Raw genomic sequence first — 26,840 nt, forward strand, 5'->3', positions numbered from 1 at the left:
GGCAGCTTCTCTTCCTTGACTCAGCACTCTCTCTGGAGTGGGCACACACACCCAGAAGGAGCAAACAATCACAGTGGCATACACTAGGAACCCCAGCACTTGGAAGGCAGAGGCAAGAGATCAGAAATTCAAAGCCAGACTGGACCACAGGAAATTTTCTCTAAATAAAAGCAAGCAATAAATAAATAAATTAAATAAATGCATGTCCTTCTGAGACCGGCTTAAACAGTGATGTCATACATAAACTTATGTAGGTATATATGACATAAAAGTAAAATCTGTCTAAGGGAATGATAGAGGCTAACGAAATGGAAAGGGGAAGAGGGACCAGGGAATATGACCACATGTATTTCAGGCACCTATGAAACCATCTATCTGTATGGAACCCAGAGCCCACACCAACATTAAAACAGAAACAAAAGCAAAGTGCCTAAAGAATGCTGTGTACGTAACTTCCATATAACACATCTGCTCAGTTTGCTAGGAGACTGTAATGGTAAGCCAAAGATCAAGGCAAGCCGTCACAGGCCACAGCCCTCACTCGGCCAGCCACAGTCAGGTGCTGCTCAATACCTCCTTTGATATAAGCACTAGCAAACGTTATTTTCCTCTTTACTTAGACGATGACATATTTGTTGTTTGGCAAAGTTTTGAGCAACTACTGACTCTGCCAACTTAGTAAGCAAAACTAACCACCCTATCAGAAAGAAAGCTACAATCATTTCTCTCTAACAGCATTTTTTTTATTCATTTATTATATATAAGTACACTGTAGCTGTCTTCAGATACACCAGAAGAGAGAATCGGATCTCTTTACAGATGGTTGTGAGCCACCATGTGGTTGCTGGGAATTGAGCTCATGACCTCTGGAAGAGCAGTCGGGTGCTCTTAACCCCTGAGCCATCTCTCCAGCCCTCTAACAGCATTTTTAAGTAGGATGAAAGGACTTGCTGTGGTTCGATGGGATGACTCCCCAAACACACAAAGTCTTGGACATTTGAAAACTTTGTTGGTGGTTGCTTGGGAAGGATCCAGAGATGTGGCCTTGTTAGAGAAGGTGACACTGGGGGCCGTCTTAAGGTTTCAAAAGCCTCTTTCCATCCCCAGGACATTCTCCAGGCTTCCTCTGCATGGCTTGGGATGTGAGCTGATCCCCACTATGACAGTGATGGATTCTTATCTCTCTGGAACTGTCAGGCCCAAATGAACCGTAAGGTCCTCTACAAGTTGCCTTAGTCAAGCCTTGTGTTTTATCACAGAAGCAAAAAAAGGAACCAATATAGGACTCAAGCTTTTTCCCATGATTTTTGTTGTATCTTAACTCTTACAGCAGGCTACATCCTGAGAAAAAGCAAAGGTTGCTTAAGCTCTCTAAACGCTGCTTCCAGCAGAACAACACATGGATGCACACTTGGAGACAAAGATATGAAGCCAGGGGACCCTTCACCATTTCTCTGATTTCCTGCTGTGTTTTTAGAAAAGGAAGTTTCTTGAGCTTTCCAAATGTGAACCTTGAGAAGATTTTAGAAGACCCTTAGAACCTTAGATTGTAAACATCTTGTAAGTTTTAAGAGTTTTATAAACATAGAAATGTTTTAAAATAAATCTTTATTAATCCCAAGTCACTATATACATTTAAAGAAAGCTAATACATTCACACTTGACATCTGTCATTTATTTAGTCTGTAATTTAAGGATATGTTTTGGATGGATGATGGACCCTTATAAAAATGTCCTATATCTCTCCAGTTTTTATGGCCCATAATTGACTAGAATGTCACAATATAAGATAGAAAACCACCTAGTTACAAGTAAAATCTCTTAAAATATTTGCAATCTTAAGGGAAATTTTATTGTGTCAATCGCAAAAGCTTTTCTCCCATAAGACTACAATCCTACTATGTAGCCAAAAAAAATTATATACAGGTACTTACTTTCTAGATAAATTGGCTTGGGGAGTGAGGGGTGGGGTAGAGGGTGGCAGCAGGGCTGGCTCTGATAGAACTGACAGGTGTTTGAGAATGCCCTTGACCGCTTTTTTTTTTTTAAAGATTTATTATATTTATATATCCAGACACACCAGAAGAGGGCATACGATCACCAGAAGAGGGCATAGGATCCCATTATAGATGTTTGTGAGCCACCATGTAGTTGCTGGGACTTGAACTCAGGACCTCTAGAAGAGCAGTCAGTGCTCTTAACCACTGAGCCATCTCTCCAGCCAGAGAATGCCCTTGACCTCTTAACTCTTATACCTGTCTACATTTCCCAAATGTCAGCATTAGGCTATGTGCCACCATACCTGCCTTTTATAAGTAATTTTTACAGAGAAGGAACCACTCATTTAAAAAAGCCTCAGAACACAGAATTGCTAAAATTTTGAAGATATTGAGAATAAAGTTACCTGAGAAAGAGAATTCACAAGATATCAAAAATGTAAAAACATGCTTCAGTAGGTAACTTGAAGGCTATGGTATCAACATGGAAAAGGTGCAGCAAACATTTAGATGGCTAGTCCATAGCCTTCCCGACTAGCACGCGTGGTTGGTAGTACAAGGCGTGCGTGTGTGCTTGTATGCATGTGTGTCTGTCTGCGTCTGTCTGTCTAGAGCTGGAGACAGACTCTAGGGTCTTGCATATTCTAGGCAGACACTCTGCCACTACAGTGACTGTATCCCTACCATCACCAATCTTTGAGACGGGGTCTCAATTAAGTTCCACAAGATGGCCTAACTAACTCTAGCTCACACAAGCCTCCCAAAATAGCTGGGATTCCAGGCACATGCCACTCAGCTGCTTCTTGTCATCTTGAGAAATGAACCAAGCGCTCTCTCTCCCTCTGGATGAGTGCCACAGGTATTCTAGGCCAACTGCCTCCAGTTACAGATGTGGAAACTGTGACCCAGAAAGGGTAAACCCCACTTACATTTATTCTTCAGAGAAAGCTCAACAGAGTCCTAAGTCCTGACCTCAGATTTCTGGTTCCGGGCTCAGTAGTTCCAGCTTTTGCTGGCATGCTGCAATATCTCTTACATGCTTCACTCTAGATGTGATTAGTATTTATGCTGAACTTTATTTTTTAAATGAATTGCTATTTTCAACAGTTTCTTTGAAGTCCCCATCAACCACTCAAGTGAAACCTTGACTGGTTTAAAGGCAATGATGATGGGAATATTTTGGACACCATGAATTTTTCTTAAAGAACACAAGACATCTTTGATCTTGGAGAAAAAGTATGAAAGGAAAAATATGTTTTGTTTTATTTTGAAACTACTCTCAAAAGCAACTTTTGAGGAAACAAACTTACTTTAATGAAAGTAAAACACAGCTTTCAAAAACAAATGCCCTAGATTTACTTTGACTTTAAATCAAATGAGAGCATCATCTCTCATACAAATAAATACACTGAGGTGCCAAATGAGGACACATAATTACACTGCCAAAATGCTGCAGCTTTTTCCTCCAGCTTAAGTCACTGTGACAGAACAGAGTTCTATAATGACTAAATTCTTAACTCCGGATTTAGGACTACAGTAGAATTTATCTGAGTAACTGTTTTTATGTATTTGAAGGTTAATTGGCAACAACACAGACAGAATTAACATCAAGTCGGAAGACCAGGAAATGAGTCAACCAGAAATGGCCTAACAGGATCGAAGGATTATGCAGTCCTTACTAGGGTATGAGCAGCCCTGAATGCTCTCCAAGTTAGCCCATTTATCCACCACACACACTATCATCTCCCACTTTACAAAGTAGAGGCAGAGCCAAGTTAAATGACACTTACAGTGGAAAGCCAAGATATAAACCTCGTCACTGCAGCCCTACAGTCTGCAGAGAAAACGTTTACAAGTCATATAAAATGGTGACACTTTTATATAAAATGTGCAGAACACGTAAACCTAAGGATGCAGAAAGTAAAATGGCAACTGTGGAGGTCAGGAAAGGGTAGTACCTGGCAAACTAATTCATTCTCTCTCTCTCTCTCTCTCTCTCTCTCTCTCTCTCTCTCTCTCTCTCTCTCTCTGTGTGTGTGTGTGTGTGTGTGTGTGTATGTGTGTGTGTGTGTGTCCCTCCCTCCCTTCTCTAAGTACAACAGCAGAGCCTTATATATCTATATGTCTACCGCTAAGCCAGGGCCACAATTTCATTTTGAGACGATAAAAACATCCTAAATTTGGACCATGATGATGGCTACACTCCCCGAGCATTCAAGACCAACTAAAGAATGGTACACGTTAATGACTGAAGTGTATGATATGTGAACAATATGCCAATTAAATAAGGTAACAAATAAAACTAATAATGACCAGGGCTGTGGATGGAGCTTATTGGTAGAGTGCTTGTCTAACATGTGCAAGGCTCTGGAGTTGATCCCAACACTGCGAAATATACTTTTTATATTTTTACATCAAGTATATAATAATGAAAAACTCAAATATATTTAGAATTATTTACGAGGTCATGAGCACATATGAATAGGGACAGTACCAATAGCACAGGGGTAAGAAACGTAAAGAAAATACACTACAGTGCTGAAGTGGTAAAATTATCTCTGCAGCTGAGAGGAGGGCTCATGTTTGCATCCACTATGGCGCATGAGTAAGGAGGGATAAGAATGAGGTGAAGAGATGGATAGCTCAGTCAGTAAAATGTTTGCTGTGCAAGTACAAGGACCACGGTTTGAGCCCCAGAATCCACTTAAAATGCCAAGCATGGTATATGTACTAGTAATCCCAGCCCTGGGTAGGGCTGAGACTAGCAGAGTCCTGGCATTCACTGGCCACCAACCCTAGTCTACTACACAAGCTCCAGACCAAGATAGACCCTGTGTCAAAAAACAAAATGGCCCTGTAAAATGACAGCCTTGGTTGACCTCTGACTTTCCCACATATGCACGTATGAACATGTACATATATATGTACATGAAGATGTACATACACCGGGGAGGGCAGAGGCTGTCAAAGATACAAAAGTAACTATTGCTGTTGTCTCTGAGACAGGGTCTCACTATGCACCCCAGGCCAGCCTCAAATTTTCAATGTGGTCCAGGCTAACCTAAACTTTAATCCTTTTACACCACCGTCTCAAATGCTAGGCTCACAGATTGGTGCCACATGCCCAGCTCAGTGCTCTGTGTATGATGGCACTCACCTACAATCCCAGCACCAGGGATGCTGATACAGGAGGATGACAAGTTTAAACCCGGCCTGGGCGACGTAGTGATAAGCTGTATTTTGGGGTTCTGTTTGTTTGTTCTTTTAAAAAAAATAAACTCTGAGTGCTGTAAGGATACAGAGAAGAGGCACCTCCTTGAGGCCAGCAAAGGATACTCAAAGCTGTTATCTGGTAAGAATTTACCAGAGAGAAACCAGAGAGCCAGCATATCAGGGGGAACTAACAGAGCAGGAACCAGAGGCAGCAGAAAAACCCAGGACGCGGGATTGAAGATTAATTTACTTAACAAGGTGAATCTCCACTGAAGTAACAGGAAACACAGCTTACCACTACTTACAGAGTTGGCCGCCACGAGACGTAAGTTCCTGCCGGGGAACAGGGAAAAATAAGGATGGAAATGAGGTGGGACTGTAAATTGTACCCATCAAAGTGATGATTTCATGTTGGGTACAGTCCCATCTCATCGCTGGACTAATTTGACTCAAAGGGACTGGGTTCCTGCCGAATGCCTCACACAGGTAGAAAGAAGCAAACTCATGTGTCATTTTGTGTTCTGACAGCGGTCAGCAGTTACATGGATTCTTGCTTGCTTGGAAGCCAGGAAGGATGAGAGGCAACCTGGCAACTAGAGAAATGTGTACACATAAACCATTCTCCAAAATGCAGGGGTTAGACTTAAACACTTTCCTCAAACTACAGCAAAGACCCAATGCAGGGGTTGGACTTAAAACACTTTCCTCAAACTACAGCAAAGACACATTTGGGGCTCAATTCTTTTAATAAACATAAACAACACAAACAGAAAGCAGCACACCTAAAGAGTTCTCAGTCTAGACATATGATTTAGAAGAACTGCTTCAGACCAAGAGTTCCCTGTCATGGAGATCAACAAGGCAGAGTGCCAGCAGGAGCTGTCTGACCCACTAGGTAAGCCATCACTCAATGTGGCCTCACTATCAGTTACTCACAGTGATGACCTGCTATTAAGTCTCACCAGGCTACTAATTACTAAGCTGAATAAGACAGTTTTGTGGTGATTTGAGTAAGAAATGTCCCCCAAAGGCTGAGGTATTTGAATGCTTGGTCTCCAGTTGGTGGCACTACCTGAGGAAGGTTTATGAGGCGTGGCTTTGCTGGAGGCGTCTTAGCACTGGGATTGAGAGTTTATGACCATGCCTTACTTGTAGCTCCCTGCACTTCAAGCTTGCCTCTGAAGATGTGAGATCACAGGATCCTCCTCCTGCTGCCCTCCCTGCCATACCAGCCCAATATGATGGGTTCTTGTCCCTGTGGAGTTGTACGTCCAAACAAGCCCTTCCTTCTCTAGATTGCTTTCTAGCCTTGGTGTTTTCATCACAGCCACAGAAAAGTAATTACTACAGCAGTCCACATTCTGACTATTCTGAATACATTTGGAAGCTGAGGGATAGCTGAGAGATAAAGCGTAGGTCTAGCTTCCAGGAAGCCCTGGGTCTAACCCCAGCACTGAAAGGAGAAAACTGACTGCTCTTCCAGAGGTCCTGAGTCAATTCCCAGCAACCACATGGAGGCTCACAACCATCTGTAATGGGATCTGATGCCCTCTTCTGGTGTGTCTGAAGACATCTACAGTGTACTTATATATACATAAAATAAATAAAAAATTCTTTTAAAAAATTACTTTCAAGATCAAGAATTCACACAAATATAGGCACCATGCCTCCTCCACCCCACTTTAAACACACAACACTTTTAATTTATACTTTTCTGTACTCTCTTTAGGAATGCAAGATTCAGAAAAACTTAGCTCAAAGGTTCTAACTGGGAAGCCTGGAAAATGGTTCAACACCTGCTATCAACCTGGTAGAAAAAAAGAACAGACCCCCAAAGTTATCTTCTAACTTTTGACTAAGCACCACAGGATGCACATGTGAGCACACAAAATACAAGCAAAATGTGATTTAAAAAAGTAAGGTTCTGGGCTACAGAGGTGGCTCAGCGGTTAAGAGTACCGACTGCTCTTCCAGAGTTCAATTCCCAGCAACCACATGGTGGCTCACAACCATCTGTAATGGGAACTGATGCCCTCTTCTGGTGTATCTGAAGACAGCTACAGTGTACTTATAATATAATAAATGAATAAATCTTTAAAAAAAAAAAAAGTAAGGTTGTAACTGAAAAACTTACATCAAGATCTTAAACATTTTCATAAGAGCATTCAACCAATAGCATTTTGTATCAGTTAAAATATTACTTACAGTTTTAAAGTTTCATTTTTTTTTTTAATTATGTGCCTGTTTGGGTATGTACAGGGGAATACAGGTGTCTGAGAAAGCTGGCAGTGTCAGATCCTCTGAAGCTGGAGTTACTACAGACAGTTATGAGCCACCTAAGAACCAAACTAAGGTTCTCAGGATAACAGGAAGCAAGCTTAGCATCTCTCTAGCCCCTTCCAACATTCCTTGTAATAAAGTCAGGTATGACAACAAACACCTGAAATCCCAGTTCTCAGGCGCTAAAAGAGAAGAACAGCAATTCTAAGAACAGTCTGGAAGGCCAGCCGGGTCTACATACTGAGCTCCAGGACAGCCAAAACTACTGAGAGACCCTATCTCCAAAAAAAAAAAAAAGGAAAAACAAAAAACAAACAAACAAGAAAAGGACAGTCTGGGATATATAGGAATGTAGGAAATTCCAAGCCAGCCTCGGATACATAGTTAGATCCTGTTTCAAAAAGCAGAAAAAAAAAAAAAAATCATCAACAAATACCACAAATGAGCCAGGATGTAAGAAGTTCAAGGTCATTCTGCTAATACTCAGTAAGAATAAGCTACAGGAGACCTTGCCTCAAAATATTTTTTGAAAAACAAAGAAAAGATGGCATTGTGGTGCACACCTTTAATCCCAGCACTCGGCAGGCAGAAGCAGATGGACATCTGTGGGTCTACATAAGGAGGTCCAGGACAGCCAGGGATATGCAGAGACCCTATCTAAAAACAAAGCAAGATAAAAGGGTAGAGTAGTTGTGTGTACCTGTAGTCCCAGACAGTCAGTAGGCTAAGAAAAGCAGATTCTTTGACCTTACAAGTTCAAGACCAGCCCAAGCAACACTCTTGAGACCTCGGCCTCAAAACACACAAAAATAGCAGAGGGTCAAAACATGCTATCTACAACTCATAATCTGCCAATGCTGGGTTTTACTAGTAAAACAGCAATACACAAAGATAGTCCAACACACATGAACAGACCATAAACCAAGAACTACACAGTAAATACCTACAAGAACCACACAGAAAAGCTGACAATATTTATGCTAACACACACACACACACACACACACACACACACACACACAGTGAGGTTTACAGGAAAGCATCAGCTAGACTAGACAGGGAAAGCTTTTCAGGAAGCCTATCTCTTAAGCTGAGCCCTACAGAGACAGAAGAGGGAGTTCCTTCTTGAGGGAAATGAGGAGGGTAAAGACATTGAGGCCATCAAGAACACAGGGTGTGTAGCAGCAAGCCAGGGACAGGTCAGCTGGCCCATGCACAATTAAAAAGAAAGCACTGTGGCGCGTCCAAATCCATGTGTGGTCTGTGGTCCAAGCCAAGCCATCTGGCCTGCACATCCCCAGGTGAGATGCCCCAAACAGCCACAGGGGAGTACAGACAAGAGCAACAGAGACTGCTTCCTGGGAGACTCTTAGTCATACAGTCATTTACCAACAACTGTCCAAGGGCAAAGAAGTGGATAAGGAACGGCCAAAAGCAGGAAATTTAAATCCCATGTGAACACTGCAGGAGCCACCGCTAATGCTTCCTACTACTACCCTGGCCCAAAAGCACTTCAGTGTACTTACTGTATACCATAATGAATTTCATATCTGCATAAATACATGTCTCCTAAGTGTAATTTAATGATGAGAGTTAGGTAAGGGCCTTATTTAAGAGGTCCAAGTGGCAGAATCTGAGGCAGTCATTTGGGAAAATCCCAACTAACTCAAGCAGCATCCTCCCAACACCCAAATGTGCTTCGCTAAGAAAGGCCTGCTTTGCCAAGCAAGGCCAAAACAAAACAAGCTCTTTGAAGTTCTGATTAAGCATGCAGTTCTGAAATTACTTCAGAGTCCTCTGAGTCCAGATCTGAATACCTCAGTTCATTACTCAGAAATGAGGCCTTTTGGAAGGGCTTCAAGAATAACTCTCCAAGCTACTCCCAAATGAAGACCCTACCACAGGTAGGCTGCTCCAGCATACTACCTGAGCGGACTCCTGCACACAAGACCTATGCATACTGCACAGAGTCTACTTCAAAGTTCTCATTTCCCTAAATGCCCCTAGCTTTCCCAGCCAAAAGCTTTTCTGGACGCCAACTTTAAAAGTTCCCCATCCAAGAAGTTCATCAAGTAACTCTTGAGAACTATTTACTCACTGTGTAAGGTGCTTGGGATATACGAGTGTAAGGCTGTGTGTACATATTTACTGTTGACTCTCTTTTATTACTGTTACTTAGGCACTCGAGTAATTCATGCCTTCAGCATTCAGCAAATCCCCAATATAGGGTTACCAGAATGACCAAATGATACCAGATTCTTCACATAAATGTACCTAATGTCAAGAAGCTGGAGAGATTAAGAACTAAAGTAATCAGGAAGTACTTCAGAGGGATGACATGAAATCTTACAGTGTTACTAAGATCATCTCACTGGGTAACTCCCAAGGAAATTTTTTTTTACCAAAAACCAGTTTACAGCTCTAAAAGATGATTGAAATTAATGATGGTTCTTGAAAATGAGGAATGGCATGTGCACAATTATGAAAACACACACACAATAATGCATAGAGCTGGATAACAGTAACTTGATTGGAAATGAAATGCTTTGCCCTTTCCTCAGCTCTCCAACCCCTTTCTGCACTCAAGCAGCCACCCAAGGGAACTGTATTCTGGAGCCAGCCCATCTCCAGTCCCTGATAAAGTCGGGACTCTTCCCAATCATCTGCAGCACTACTCTAAGCTGCTCTATGGAAACTCAAATGCCTCCCCTCTAAGGTAACAGTGGCCACAAAGACATCCACGCACTGTCTTGGGCAGCATTTCCAACCACCTTACACTCAGTCACCATCCCATACATGCCAGAAATTCAGCCTTGCACTAAAGGTGGGGGAAGGATTATAACCTGAGGAAGAAGAATGCTGAGTTCAAGGCTAAGGAGACTGACTCAGAACTTCAAAAGACACAGAATATTGTAACGAGAAAAAACTATACACCTTAAGAATCTAAAACAGGAAACTTTGTATAAAAAGCTGGGAAGAGGGGAGCAGGGGGAGCAGGCATAGTGGTGCACTCTTTAGATCCCAGCACTCAGGAGGGAGATGCAGGTGGATCTCTGAGTTCAAGGCCAATCCGGCCTACAGCACTAGTTCCAGGACAGCCAGGACTATACAGAGAAACCCTGTCTTTGAAAAACGGGGAAAAAGAAAATAAAAGAAGGAAACAGGGCTGGAGAGATGGCTCAACAGTTAAGAGCACTGACTGCTCTTCCAGAAGTCCAGAGTTCAATTCCCAGCAACCACATGGTGGTTCACAACCATCTGTAATGAGATCTGGTGCCCTCTTCTGGTGTGTCTGAAGACAGCTACAGTGTACTCATATATAATAAATAAATCTTTAAAAAAAAAAAAAGGAAGGAAGGAAACAAAGAGAGGAAGAAAGGAAAGGAGAGAGGGAAGGAGGCAGAGAGGGAAGGAAGGAAGATAAGTAAGTGGGTAGGTATATATTGCTGGGCTAGTGAAACAGCAAAAGCACTTGTTCATTCCCTGGGACTCACAGCAGAAGAATCTTGTCCTTTGCTGTGTCCACTACTGTGGCATGCACACATCTACACTCACACACGTATCACTAAGCATGTACTTCATACTTGCACTGTAAACACTTCTCTAGCCTAAGAACCCAAGGAGGAAATTACTACCTGAAGAGAAGGCATTGCTGTGGTGCATACACAGGCAAAGTCAGGAAATTACAGGTCTGACTGTCTCAAACCTGGGGGACATTCAGCATTCGAAAGCTAAGCCAAGGAGGACAAGCTAAAAGACTGTAGAAAGGCCACTTACAATCCCAGCACACAGAAGGTTGAGACAGGAAGAGGATCAGCATTTTAAGGCCACCCAGGGTCACACAGCAGGACCCTCTCCCAAAAAGGGGGGGAGGGGCGGGGGAAGGGAGAGGAGGAGAAAAAGAAAGGGGAAAAAGCTGAAAGGAAAAAGGAAGAGACAAAGAGGGCTCCTGTGGCAAAGTCTTAAATGTCAAAGTGTTACAAAGTCGTCCTTTGCAGAGAGGAAATGGGTGAATGTTTGTAAAGAAGTGCCATAATCACTTAGATTTAGGGAACTGGTGCGACAGGGTGTGACAGTGACTAGCCTACTGCCAAAGGTACCCTCATGGGATAACTGTGGCAGGAAGCCAGGGCAGCAGGCACCTGAGGGGGTTGATGGTTCTGCAGCCACACTCAGAAGGCAGAGCGAGGAATGCTCAGCTGGCTTTCTCCTTTCTGTACAATCAGGTACTCCAGCCCAGAGACTGGTGTTACCATGCTTTGGGTGGCTCTTTCTGCCTCAACTCATCTAGTCTGTCCAGGCTTGCCACCAAAGTGATTCCAGATCCCGCTGAGCTGGTGATCCACACTACCATCAGGGTCCAGTTCAAAACCACTGTTTGAGATGAGTGCTGCAGCTGGCCTTCATCAAAGGCTGCAGGCACGAATTCCAGCACAACCCACAATGACCCAAGTGCCCAGAATAAACACAGCCCACGTCAGGGCTCAGGGACCACCAAGCAAGGTAGACCTACAGAACTAGAAGGTGAGAAGGTATGGACGTGAGAGGCACACTGGTGCCACACAGCCGTCCATCTACAGGCCCCAACAGAGCCATTGCATCATGAGGTCACTACAGCTGTGGCTACCTGAAATGCTACACAAGATTGGGCACCAACATTCCATCAGTTAGCTGAGAGGCCCATGAGGCCCACGCCTCCATACAGGGGGATTTATAATTAGCAGGTGTTAATTGTGTCGTGTCTTCAGAGGTGTAGCCACTGATAAGTTAGTTGGCTTTGCTCTACAACCTCCCACCCATGCCCTGGCAAGAAGATAAATTAAACTCAGTAGCCACACACAGAAAGAAGACATTAAAGTACAAGGGGGACTTGGTGAGAAGCGTTCCAGCAGGAGACAGTGAAGGATGAAGAAGGGAATGTATGTGAAAACAACTAAAATTCCTTATAAAAATATATGAAACTATCAAAAATTAATAAAAATCACTAACCATGATATTATTCTGATTCTTAGCCAGCATTCTACAAAAGTTAAAAATGTAAAGAAAAAAAAAAACAGTGAGAAAAAATAGTCAGCAAAATAAAAAGTAAAAAAGCCCTTGGGGTTGGGGATTTAGTTCAGTGGTAGAGCACTTGCAAGGCCCTGGGTTCGGTCCTCAGCTAGGGGGTGGGGGTAGGGGGATGGGGGAGCGAGAGTGAGGGGGTGGGGGGAATAGGCAGCCTGAAAAATGGAAGAAACTATTTACAAAAATCTAATCTTATTAGAGACCTGTAGCCAAACATAAAAAGAATCCTGACCCTTGATACTAAAGTCAATAACCCACAAACACTGAAGATCGGAACAGATATTTCTTCCAAGAAGATACCTAGGTGATACAGGGAACCAAGACACACATGAGAAGATACTTAGCATCCTCAGGGAGTGTCATTTATCCCAACACGAGGCTAAAAGGATTAGTAAGAATGTCGAGATAGAATCCCGTACATTCCTGGTGGTAATGTCAGGTTACTACTATAGTCACTTAGACCTGCCTTGCAGGCCCTCAAAGGGTTAAACAGTTAGCCAGGAATCCCATTTCTAGGTATTTACTTTCCAAAATTGAAACTATGTACATAAAAGCTTGTATTTGAATGTTCCTAACAGAATTCCTCATAATAGTCAAAAAGTAGAAACAAATGTTCACCAACTGTCATGGTTTGAATATGCTTGGCCCAGGTAGTGGCACTATTTGGAGGTGTGGCCTTGTTGGAGTAAGTGTGTCACTGTGGGTGTGGACTTTAAGACCCTCATCATAGTTGCCTGGAAGCCAGTATTCTGCTAGCAGCCTGTAGAACTCTTAGCTCCTCCTGCACCATGCCTGCCTGGATGCTGCCATGTTTCTGTCTTGATAGTGATGGGCTGACCCTCTGCACCTGTAAGCCAGCTCCAATTAAATGTTGTCCTTATGAGAGTTGCTTTGGTCATGGTGTCTGTTCACAGCAGTAAAAACCTAAGACACTAAATTTTTACTAATTTTTTTAAAGTGATACAATGGAATATTACTCAACCATAAAAAGGAATGAAAACTGGTACATGGGGAAACCTTGAATTTACAATGCTAAATGAAATAAGTCAATCACACAAAAAACCGTATTTTACATTATTAAGTCTGTGTCACATGCACAACAGTCAAAGCTACATTTTGGAGTGGCAGTGATGGAGATAGCAGAAGGAGGCTATAGAAATTTAAAAGAGATGAAAATGCTTTCAATTTGGGTAGTTGTGATGGTTGTACAACCCTGTGAATACACTGAACAGAGAATATACTTGAAGTAGGAATATTGTGTGCTAATAAAGTTTTAACTAAAGAATGTTTAAAAAGGGGGGGGGCGCACCCTGGAGAGATGGTGCAGCGGTTAAGAGCACTGACTGCTCATCCAGAGGTCCTGAGTTCAATCCCCAGCAACCACATGATGGCTCACAACCATCTGTAATGCGATCTGATGCCCTCTTCTGGTGTGTCTGAAGTGTACTCATATACATAAAATAAATAAATAAATCTTTTTTTAAAAAATGTTTAAAACGCAGCAAAAAAGAGGCTGGAGGCCTATAAGATGGCTCGGCGAGTAAAGGTTCTCAGCACCAAGCCTAATATCCTGAGCTGGATTCGCAGGACCCACATAGTGAAAGAAGAGAACCAACTTCTACAAGTTGTGTCCTTCCTCCCACTACCTCCCCCAACCCCCCTGCACTCCAGGTGTTGAGTGTTCTAGAATGAATGCTAGAGGATGAGAAAGGAGCAGAGGGAGTAGCCGGAAGGAAACACTGTCCACAGCAGGACAGGACTAGTCAACATACACCATCACTTCCTGTTTCATGTCTCTCACTGCAGGCTGGGGAGGAAACATCTGAGCAGCTCAGAGGAGCAAGCAGTGGGCACTGCAGGGCTACCAAGAGCTTTCAAAAAGTCCCCAATGCATTACAAAGAAGCAGCAGGAGCCAGGCTTCCCTCCACAGCTCTTTCCTGTTAGCAGTCACTGCTGGAATACTTGGGGGGGGGGGGGGGGGGGGGAATACTGACCAAAGCAGGCCTTGGAATGAAAAGGTACAGGTTGAGAATCTAACTTGAAAGCCTAAGGGTTTTTGTAAAACAGGTTTCAGTGCATAGCACTACTTAAGTCTCCTGAACGCTAGGATCACAAGTATGTGCCCCACACTGGACAATGGAAGTCAAGTCTCTGCACGCCAAGGTGCCTGGTTTTAAATACTGGATTCTAATCAATCTTATGACAGGTACTAATCAAAAGCAAGGGCACAAAAAAATCGTCTTTTGTGCATATAAGATATATGTATAACAGAAGTGGATTTCCTGTTTTGACTCAAGTCCCACCCTCAAGTAGCTCATTATGTATATACAAATATTCCAAAATCAGGGAAGGGAGCATACCAGAATTCCAAAAGAATCTTAAATCAGAAACATGTCTAGCCCCAAGCAAGCATTCTGAATAAGAGATACTCGATCTGCACTATATTAGGAAATTCATAAGTCTCTGAATTTTCTAAATAAAAATAAGTCTTCAAACAAACAACAGGATTACTGTGGCATGTATGAGTCTCTTGTGCCTAGGGGCATTGGAGCAGCTCAGTTGGAAAAGCTTCTATCTGGAAACTTAACATAGAGAACTGCATGCTCCTACCGCTCTAGAGCTAGCTTGAATAGCTGCTGGTTGTCCTGGCCCTGACCTGCAGTCTACTGCCCTTTTCCCCAGCTGCCCCCTTAAAAACACCATAATTTTCTTCCCTTAGAGTTCTAAGCCTCTGTTACCAAGTGTGGTGGTTTGAATGAAAAATGTCCTCTTACTCTCAGGCATTTGGGCACTTGGTCACCAGTTGGTGGTACTATTTGGGGGGGAGGGGGGTTATGGACCCTTTATAGGGTTGATGGAGCCTTACTGGAGAAGTTAACATCCCTGGGAGTGACCTCTGAGAGTTTATAGCCTGCCCCACTTTGTTCTCTGCTCTGTAGTTAAAGACATCATCTCTCAGCTTCCTACTACAACAACCCTGTCTTAGGGTTTTAACTGTTGTGAACAGACACCATGACCAAGGCAAGTCTTATAAGGACAGCATTTTCTTGGGGCTGGCTTACAGGTTCAGAGATTCAGTTCATTATCATAAAGGTGAGAACATGGCAGCATCTAGGCAGGCACGGTGCAAGAAGAGCTGAGAGTTCTACATCTTCATTTGAAGGCCGCTAGAAGACTGGCTTCCAGACAGCTAGGACAAGGGTCTTAAAGCTTGCGCCCACGATGACACACTTTCTACAACAAGGCCATACCTGCTAATAGTGCCACTCCCTGGAGCAAGCTAATTCAAAACAGCACACACCTGCTGCCATGCCTCCGAATCCCCCACTACTGAACCACAGCCAAAATAAACTCTCCCATAAGTAACTTTTGCCTATGGTGTTTTATCATAGCTGTAAATGTTGTACCCTCTTGCCTCTGCCTGGTACTATTCACACACCACAGTATTTCACCTTCTTCTAGGGCAGCGGTTCCCAACCTGTGGGTCATGACCCCCTTCTAATAACCCTTTAACAGGGGTCACCTAAGAACATCAGAAAACATATTTACATTATGATTCACGACAGTAGCAAAATTACAGTTATGAAATAGCAACTAAAATAATGTTATGGCTTGGAGTCACTACAACATGAAGAAGTGTATTAAAGGGTCATAGCATTAGGAAGGTTGAGAACCACTGCCCTAGGGCCCAAAGAGTCACTTAAGACTGAGCTCTGCACTGCCCACTGAAGTTCTTGTGAAATCATCACATCCTAATTATTAAGAAAATGTGTCCCTGTAAATGTCAGCTACCATGCATCTACTACATGCCTGTGGACAGTGGGGCTTTCACAACACCAATGGCCTAAACTTCAGAACCCCCAGAGCCACTGGCAGTACCAAACAGCACCCAGGGCTACAGGGCCTTCTCACTCCACTGTTCTCATCCACCAAGCTCAAGAAGAATGGCAATGCTCTAGTCACATGACTCAGGAAGCTGAGGAGTCTGTGATGACAATTCCCGATGGTTTCTATGCTGGCTTCAACCATGCCATCAACTGCACACAAGCCATCAATTTCCCCATCCTGAGGCACATGACTATGGCAAAGTAGACTCAGTGAAGCTGTCAGGTCTCCACAGCTGCCTTCATGTGCATCCTGCAACCAAACACATGAGCTGTGCAAACAGAGTCAAGAGTAGGCACCTGTGGACAATCTGGAGCCCACAACACCTTCCAGGCAGAAGTTGACCACATGGTAAGACCTTCATACATCCAAGAAAGCTCTGATGGGCCTAGAGCATTTCCTGTTTCACAAATCCTTTCTTCCTATGGTCACAGACAACGAGATCTACTACAATACCCAGTTGTTATCAGGGCTACAACCATTAAGTACCAAAAATTCTTTTTTTTTTTTCCTTTCTTTTTCTCTTTTTTCTTTTTTTTGGAGCTGGGGACCGAACCCAGGGCCTTGCGCTTGCTAGGCAAGCGCTCTACCTCTGAGCTAAATCCCCAACCCCTAAGTACTAAAAATTCTAATGCCCAGCCTAGAATTTCAACCCATAGATCCCAAGATCCCAACACAGTCTCATTATCCACCCTGGATCCATCTTCCCCACATTACTACCTATCAACTAGCAGATTGGTCTTAGACACTGTCTCTGTGAACTATGAGTACAGGAGCCAACTCTCAAGCATCCAGCTCAGAGGTGCCTGCTGGCAGGACAATGGATACAGCCCTGGGCCCAGAGCTTCAACCCCAATCTGCACATGATTTTCTGATGACCAGCACTGCACCTATGATCCCTGTACAGCACATCCTGCTGCCATAGTTCTGAAAGCTGCTAAATCTTGGATCCCAAAGTCCAGGGGCTTGTCTCCACAGCTCCCTGCTCTCTATATGGAAGCTTACTAAGACCCATCAAGGGGTTGGGGATTTAGCTCAGTGGTAGAGCGCTTGTAGCAAGCGCAAAGCCCTGGGTTTGGTCCCCAGCTCCCAAAAAAAAAAAAAAAAAAAAAAAAAGACCCATCAAATATCTCTCTCAGAGGGGTTGGGGATTTAGCTCAGTGGTAGAGCGCTTGCCTAGGAAGCGCAAGGCCCTGGGTTCGGTCCCCAGCTCCGAAAAAAAGAACCAAAAAAAAAAAAAAATATCTCTCTCAGAGCTTTGATCCAGTTATGGCCATCCATGACTGAGCCCTTCCCATAGGCCAGCAGTGCTGCCACTGCACTGTGGCGCTGGTTCCCAGGTTTGCAGTGCCTTCTTCCTCCTCCCAGACCTTCTGCAAATGAGTCCTCACTCAGTCCTCACGACTGCTCCACAGGGAGCCTTCTGAACACTCAGACACAAAGAAGGGCCGACTAACCTCTCTAAGATCACTAAATCATAATGGCACCACAGTACAGCCTAGTCTGTCTACCCTCAAAAGTACACTGGGTCTTAGCCCTCTCTCTGTAATAAGGAATCTAGAAAGCTGCTAGTTCCTGTTGTCCTTATCAGCAAATGTCTTGAACATTCTCCCATTTTTGTTCTCAGCTTTCAAACCCAATTGGCCTTGAGACAGCACAGCAGAGTAGCCCTCCACACACTTGCCTCTAGACAGGAGCCCTCTGCAGAGAGGGATACTAAGAATGGCCAGGAAGTAAGCCAGCCACAGCAGCAACACTCTGTACCTCAGCTCTTTAAAAGTAACACTTCAGACCTGAATGTGGCCTAATCAAGAACAATTTAACATGTACCTTCACATTTGCATATACTTACATGTTAGAGAACTGTAATATAAAATCAGCAGTGTTTCCAAATCAAAGATCTAAAGAAAAAATTCCTCTGCTTCTTTATAGATTAGCCTTCCAATTCTGAAACAAATAACCCTTCTACTGACTTTCTGCCTAAAACCTTTAGATCATCCCACTGTCCACAGTTCTGTTACAGTGCTTTACATAGTTCATTATATTCTAATTTTATCAATCAAATTTAACTTTAAAAATTCAAAAATTTCTCCATTGCTGAGGAAGAGAGACATTCAAGGAGCCTACCAGCCAGCTAGTCTAGTCAGTAAACTCAAGTCTCAGTGACAGAACCTGCTTCAAAAAATATGCAAAAGCAACTAAGAAAAACGGCCTCTCATAAACCTCTAGCCAGCAGTGAGTACGCAGAAACAAAGCACACACACAACCACAACATAACATTGGCTAGACATGGAGATAGGCCTATGATCTTTTGTGATGAGGCAAAAGGATTGCTTTGATTTCAAGACTATCCTGACCACACAGTATGTTCAAGGCTAACTTGGGATACACAGCATGACCTTGTCTCAAAAATAAAAAGATACAAATAAATGTCTTTATGTTTTAATATTCTCTGATTCAAGTATGTCACAAGAGCAAGATGGCCTTCTTTCTACTCATTCCCATCCTCTCTTGTTGTTCCAAATGAGGCTCTGCCTATAGAAGCGCATGCCTGTAAGTGGTAATTGCCTGGGGACTAACAGAATTCAGACTTGAAACCTGACAGGCAGCAATGGGAAACGATTTGAGAAACAAATTATATTTGAAAGCCAGTACTGTATGCCTTAGCTAGCCCAGAGGAAGTCTTGCCCGGTGTGACCTAGGCAAGTTGGCACACAGACAAGGAAAGGTGACTTAGGAGCCTGTGGGAATGTGACAAGTCCAAGAAAGCATTACTGCAAGTCTGACTTAAGAGCGTCCGCCCATGAGCCACCTTCTCTAAAACATACAGCAGATGCACAGCCATGCACTTGTATCAGCTAGAGGCACATAATGATTACATGCCCAAATCTATGAAGATAAATATTTATCAAGAAAAGTCATCAAATTAAAATATTGCTTCACACTGTCTTCTGGACACAATATGGCTATTGAACTCATGAACTCACAGCAGCTGTGGTTATCTGCACAAGACTGAGCCCATCAACATTCCTTCATAGATGGAGAAGGGGCCAGTTTTGTTCCCTGCTTGAATTCATGCCATTACAGTATAGAGTTTCCCCTGCAAAAAGGAGTCCTTTTTCACCCTTGAATTTCCAAAGCCCTGGCAGCTTGCTTTGGCCCAAAGACAATGCTAAACATGATACATCCAAAAACATGCAAAGTGTTTAAGCATGTGTACAGCTGTCTCATGCTGCACAGTCTACCAAGTGAAAAAGACTAGGCTCATCAACTGGACAAGGTGACTCTCAAGGCCCAGCAATGCCTGTAGTCACAGCTGACCAACAGTCACCCACTGATCTGATATTTGGGCAAGACGCTCAACTGCCAGTTGTCTGATGTTGCAGGAGGGATCCAGAGAGAACAAGAACACCAAAGAGCCGGGCCCAGCTCCAACTGCCAAACCCCTGAATAGTGAGCTAAAGGCAGAGCTGACATTTTAAACCAAGCTTAAAAGGGTTTGTTAAGCATTACGTCACCCAAAAGCTCAACATGCCCTAACCTAATGCAAACCACAAAGCACCAGACAAACACCAAGCTGCAAGAGCAAAGCAAGCACCACGATGGCAATGGTGCTAATGAAGCAATGAGAAACGTACAAGAGCATAATGCGCAAGTCACTGCTCAGTTCATTCAAGTGTAGCAGAAGTGAGCACTAAAGTAAAAATCATTAACGTTAGGATCTCAAGAAGCAAGGAGAATCAAAATTTTCAAACCAAAAGAGTTTATTTTTTTCAATGTTCCACACCATTTCTGGAAATAACTAAGTACTTTGCCCTCTAGTAAATACCAAAAATAATGCCTCTCGTGTGCATGGTGGCACATGCCTGTAATCCTAGCACATAGGAGACAGACGAGGGAAAAATCTTAGGGAGCTCAGGGCTAGCCTGGTCTACAGAGCAAGTTCCAGTGAGATTCTATCTCAAACTAATAACAACAATAGTAAATAGATCATGTTTCTCTAACTATTATCTAGAGGGATAATCAACTAAAATCTTATAGAAAAGGAAGCAATTATGACAAACAGGTTTCACTCTGTCTGTACTTGGTCGACATGGATGAGTAAATGGTGACAGGTGTTTGCAGGATGGAAAAGACAGGACTAAATACACAAACCTCTACGACAGAACTAAGCGCTTAACTATACTGAAGTGCTGTGCTATGTCTCACTTGCGAGTAGCTACAAAGACTTAGTATGATTGCTAGTGTCCCATTACTGCTCACTGACACCATTTTTATTCCTACTGTTTGTCTGCCTATTAGCTGAAAACCAGTCAGATCTAAGGTACATTACTATACTATATTTTAATTAATATTTTATTGTCAAGGTAAAAAGGGAACCCTTTTTATTAATTCTTTACATCTCAAATGTTGCCCCCCACCCCATTCACCTCCGAGACGGTGCCCTCCCCCAGGTATCCCTCCATGCTGAGTGAGGCATCGTCTCTGCAGGATTAGGTGCATCCCCTCCCACTGAGGCCAGACATGGCAGCCCTCTGCTACATATGTGCTGGGGTGGAGTGGCTTGGACCAGCCTATGAATGTTCTTTGATTAGTGGCTCAGTCTCCAGGAGCTGCCAGGGATCTTTCAACCCAAAATTGTTCCTATCTAAAAGAAATGCAGGGACAAAAATGAAGCAAAGACAGAAGGAATGGCCAACCAATGCCTGGCCTAACTTGGGATCCATCCCAAAGGCAGGCATCAATCCCTGACACCATTAATGATGTTATGTTGTGCTTGCAGACAGCAGCCTATCGTGGCTGTCCTCTGAAAGGCTCTATCTAGCAGCTCTCTGAGACAGATGCAGATACTCACAGGTAAGCACTGGATGGAGGTCGGGGACCCCTGTAGAAGAGTTAGCAGGAGGATTGAAGGAGTTGGCAACCCTTTAGAAAGACCAACAGTGTCAACTAACCTGGGAACCTTTCTTCTGCTCCCACTTCCCCAAAGGTGAGCCCTGTTACTGTTTCCTTCAGACCAGCTCTTTTCAAAGCTGTACGATGCCACACTACATATGCGCCTGGGGTGGAGGGTCCATTCGCATGTGAGAATGCACATGGATTTATTCATCTGTTTGTCTGGGGGGCTGGAACGGTGCTCTGCACTGGAGCCTACCAACTGGATTTGAGCTCCAGCCCCACAGAACAAATCATATTCTTCCAAGCTATCACTATGAACCAAGGAGAACCCTCCTTCCATACGAAGCTGTTTGGCAACCACTGACATGGATTGCATCACAGTCCTTATCAAGGATCTGTCCATGCCTGCTGTGCCCAAAGCACCACATCTCCTGCTATCCAGAACATGCCACAATCATAAGCCTATGAAGAATGCCGTCCATTTCCAAATCCTGCAATGACCTAATGGTAAAATACTGAGTTACAGCAGTATTAGAATGAGTTAGTTTGTAAAACAGCTCACCCACTATCACCAAAGAGAAGCCAACAGCTATGAACTCTCCCTCTAAAAACAAGGAACAGACAAAAAGGAAACCTAGCTATTTAATGGCTGGGAACTGCCTTTTTTGGAACCAAAACAGGAATTGTTTGGATTGTTGAATGAAAGTAGCCATCAAAGTTCAGAGACCAGTTTATCTGACATGTGAAAGTGGGTGTCCAGGAAAAAAGAAAACCCCTACAGCCAGATTCTGACCAGCACAGTTTCCATAGGTACCCTCTCCAAATCATACGCACACCATCACCTTCAGGTGCAGAGGACAAGGATAAACTGAAGCTCATGAAATTAAGCTTCTAGAAAATTAAAGAGCTTTGAAAATGAATTTCCTAGTTAAAGAAAATCCCTCTAAATGCTGTACAATCTTTTAAAAATATAACCAAATAAATGCGTCTCTGTTGCCCCAAAATATAGAAAACCTCCTGGACATGGCAACTTAACACCTACCCATGGTGGCTCCACAGAGAAAAATGAGGTATATTCAAGACCAATCTGGCCTACAGAGTGGCAAAGTCCAAGCTAGTCTGGGATAAAGCAGAGCCTCTCTCAAAATGGGGAAGAGGGAACCAAAGAGTGACCCAGTGGTTAAAAGCACTAATTGTTCTTCCAAAAAACCTGGGTTCAGTTCCCAGCACCTACAGCTCACGACTGTCTATAACTCTAGTTCCAGCAGAATAACACCTCCTATGGTTTCTTCAGGTACTTCATGCACTCTTTGCACCAGACACACATGCAAACAAAATACCCAGACACCCAATACCCAATAAAATTAAAAATAAATAAATCTCAAAGAAAAAAATTCAAGCAAACAAAAAATTTGAAATCCTATCAAATCCTTCTATGTAATCTTAAGCAAGCAAAGGAATGAAGGCATAGATCACTTAAATCGCCTCTGTATATTAAAAAGTGCAATGATTAGGCGTCAACAGGAGGCAGAGACAGAAGAAAGGATTCCTCGAATTGCAAACTCAAACTTCTAATTATACCTGTTTAAATCTAAAATTAAAAGCAGCTTTTGGGGGTTGGGGATTTAGCTCAGTGGTAGAGCACTTGCCTAGGAAGCGCAAGGCCCTGGGTTCGGTCCCCAGCTCCGAGAAAAAAAAAAAAGAAAAGAAAAGAAAAAAAAGAAAAGCAGCTTTTGGGGCTGGAGAGATGGCTCAGTTGTTAAGATCTGTGGCAGTGACTGCTCTTCCAGAGGTCCTGAGTTCAAATCCCAGCAACCATATGGTGGTTCACAACCATGTGTAATGAGATCTGATGCTCTCTTCTGATGTGTCTTAAGACAGCTACAGTGTACTTATATATAATAAATAAATAAATCTTTTTAAAGCAGCTTTTAAATTTTTCTGAGCTGGGATTAAAAGCTCTGGCTGTTCTTGCAAAGGACCTGGGTTCAATTCCCAGCACCCACATGGCAGCTCACAAACCATCTGCAACCATACTTCTAGGAGATCCAATGCTTTCTTCTGACCTCTGTGGACACCAGGTACACATATATTCATATGCAGATGTGTACACAAATGCTTACTCATAAAAGAGTGGAACCTTTTAGAGTTTCAACTTTCATGGTGCAACTGAGAAGCCAGAATAGGAAAAGGGAAGCCAAGTTTCATGGTGGCACTCACCTTTAACCCTAGCAAGAGACAGAGGCAGGTGACATCTCTATGACATCTACACAAAGTTCCAGGAAAGCCAGGGTTGTCCCTGGAGAGAAACCCTGTCTCAAAAAAGGGGAGAGAAGGAAACAGAATACCACTTTCCCTCAGGATCACCTTCCACTCACACTGACCCAAGAGACCACATGAAGTCCATGCCTTACAGCCCCATGTCCTATTCCCATTCTCCTCTAGGACATTTCAAGGAAAGAAGCTGAACGGTTCCAGGTTAGTCCCAGCAGTAATTCTGTGGAACAGCAAATCTGTGCCCAGCCTAAGCCACAATGTGACAGGAAATGGAATTGGTTTTATTGCCAAGACTGCAATGAGGTTACTTAAGGCTTGTATACTGTATTTGCTCCTCAGGGAAATCAAATAAACGTTAGCTTAGTAAAGACCCCACAAATCTTGATATATACACACTGCCACACTCATTCACTCAATAAGTGCTTATCCCACATCTCCCACATGTCAGCCTCAGACACAGCTGAAGAGATGGATAACAAAACCAGAAAAGGAAACTTAGACCCCAGACCTTACACAGTGCTTGGCAACCTTTAAGAATCAAGGGCCTTTCAGAGACTGCACTCTGTCAAAATATCACCTCTCAGGCTACCCAGAGTAAGTCCTAACAGTAAACGCTGTCTTTAAGGTGACACCCCAGCTTACGGCACACCTCCAGCAGGCACCGTGAAGCACTACAAGCATGAACACACACAGACGTACTGTAGTAAAATCAGCACTGAGTCCCACACAGGAGGAACTGCTTTTCCACCTCAGCAAGGACAGAGCAGGGATCCTTCCCAGGTACCAAGAACACACTGGCAAGAGTGGCCTTGACCCTGACCTCGAGGACAGAACCATGACAACTGTCCATTACCAGCACATGCTGGCTGTCAGTTCTACTGCAGGCACTCTTCACACATCCCCCTTACCTGAGTCCTGCAAGGTGGAGACTCCATCACTTCACAGGTGAGCAAACGGGCTCTGTGGTCATTTGTCCCAGAGAAAGGACAAAATGAACAAAAGTCAATGCCTTTTCTCAGCTTGGCAGGAGCTGAAGTCAGGTCAAGGACAAGTTTATTCTATAATTCTCATTACAAGTGGATACTGTAATAACTGCAACTACTCAGAGGGGGAAAAAATCTACCTACATTTGACTAAATGCAGGTTTCAACACTAATCAAAATTACAATGTGTTCAAATCCTACTTTCTCATAAAAATAGCTCTAAGTAAAAATTCACAGATGATGAAAAAGTTTAAAATACATATTCTAGGCCACCTGCTACAAAGATACTTTTGCACAACTCCTAAAAACTTTTTTTAAAGATGCTTCAATGTTCCCACTTCATAAACTGTTAGGATAATAGTGATTTCCTTTCTGTCCAGGTAGCACCCGCTAACCACTTAACTATAATTGGCAACCACCAACAATGCCCCCTGACATTTCACAATGATGATAACTAGTGTCAAGACTCACATCTAATTCCCCAGTCTCCACCCACTCCAACTTGCCACTCCAGCTGGAGAAGACAGGTGAACACAATGCTTTAACATCTGTTGTAACACAGCGAGCTCACACTTGGCTAGACTACTCCTTAGGTTCAGTCATGCACTCATTTTGACAGCTTCCAAATGTTACCCAAAAATTCTTTTTAACTGCTTTGTAAAGCACACTAAGCAAATTTTATATAGTGATTTATCATTTTACTTGATGTAGTCAGTAAGACTACATAGATTTTAAAAAGCAAACGCCCACATTTCTGAACACAGCACACAAAAAGATACTCACAAAATCCAACTGAGAACCAAGTCGTAAGATCAGATAAGAAATAGCATCTATAAATAAATGGTAACAAAAACCAACAGCAGCTAATATTTTTACATAATGTTTATTATATATAAAAACATTTACGGGGCTGGGGATTTAGCTCAGTGGTAGAGCGCTTGCCTAGGAAGCGCAAGGCCCTGGGTTCGGTCCCCAGCTCCGAAAAAAAGAACCAAAAAAAAAAAAAAAAAAAAATTTACATATAACATTACCAGTATTTCCTATGTGAGCTATACTAACTCACAACTGACCATACTCTGGGGAAAAGTTATTAACCACTCATCTTCTCCAAATAAATCAGACAAAACTTCATACCTACCCGACCAGGAGAGACAGGTAACTGCTCAGTATGGTCATATTTATGGACAGAAGGTAGCATCAAATACTCTCTCATGGACTAGAAAAAAATGAATATAAGCAACGTTGCAACCAAGTGAGATAGATGGAGGGAGGGAGGGAATATACATTAGCACATATGAAAAGAATCATTAACGAAACTTTTTAAGACATATGTCATCCAAATTCAGGAATATAGATAGCTCAGTGGGTAGAACTCTCACAGTGAAAAGCCCAATGACCTAACTTAATCCCTAGAAACGGCATAAAAGGCCAGATGTGGTAACGTCCATCTGTAATCTCAGCACTCCTACGTGAGATGGAAGGCAGAGGCAGATCTGCCTACAGGTCGGTTAGTGTGAAATCCACAGGAGTGAATCCTATCAACAGCCTAAAGACCCTGCCTCAACAATGTGGAAAGAGAATGGACTCTCAAAACGTTGTCCTCTGACATCCACATGCACACCATGACACTCTCACACCACGTCCACTCACACGCTTGCTCTATATATGGCTTTACACTCCCGGGTATGCTGTCTGACTGACCATGAAATGACCAAGACCACTCTGAAATCACTAGCCATGAAGGCACAAAAGTGGTCAGACACTGACTGTGTCAGAAGCTCCAAAGCTCCACGGTCCTTTTCTTTGCCTGCTTAGACAGTTAGAGCCTGAAATGATTTCAGGTGATCTCTTTTCCTTGTGTAAAGTGACAAAAATCCAGTTCCATTTCCAGCAGGAAAGCACTCACACACAGACTATACACAGAAAAGTCTTGATAACTTTCGTTTTAACAGAAAGAAAAAACTTTGGGAGATAAGGAGACAGAGTCTCACTATGTATCCTTAGCTAGCCTGGAACTCTGTATATAGACCAGGATAGCCCAGAAATCATAGAGATCTGTCTGCCTCTGCTTCCCAAGTGCTAGGATTAAAGGCATGTGCCACCCAGCTATGACAGAAAGATGTTAAAATAGCAAGTGACAAGATGAATTCAGTTAACTTATTTTCAATCTGTCATATTTGAAATCTTCCAATTATTTACTTCTAATCTGCACAATAATCTTAAAGCACCAATGTTTACTGC

General features: G+C 43.1%; 1 protein-coding gene across 11 annotated transcripts in view; it reads right to left on the bottom strand.

Moving 5' to 3' along the window:
• Positions 1 to 26,840, bottom strand: part of Ppp2r5e (protein phosphatase 2 regulatory subunit B', epsilon) — a 149,604-nt gene that overhangs the window by 100,871 nt on the left and 21,893 nt on the right.

Source organism: Rattus norvegicus, chromosome 6 (genome assembly GCF_021556685.1).
Source record: "Rattus norvegicus strain SHRSP/BbbUtx chromosome 6, alternate assembly SHRSP_T2T, whole genome shotgun sequence".
Classification (NCBI taxonomy): domain Eukaryota; kingdom Metazoa; phylum Chordata; class Mammalia; order Rodentia; family Muridae; genus Rattus; species Rattus norvegicus.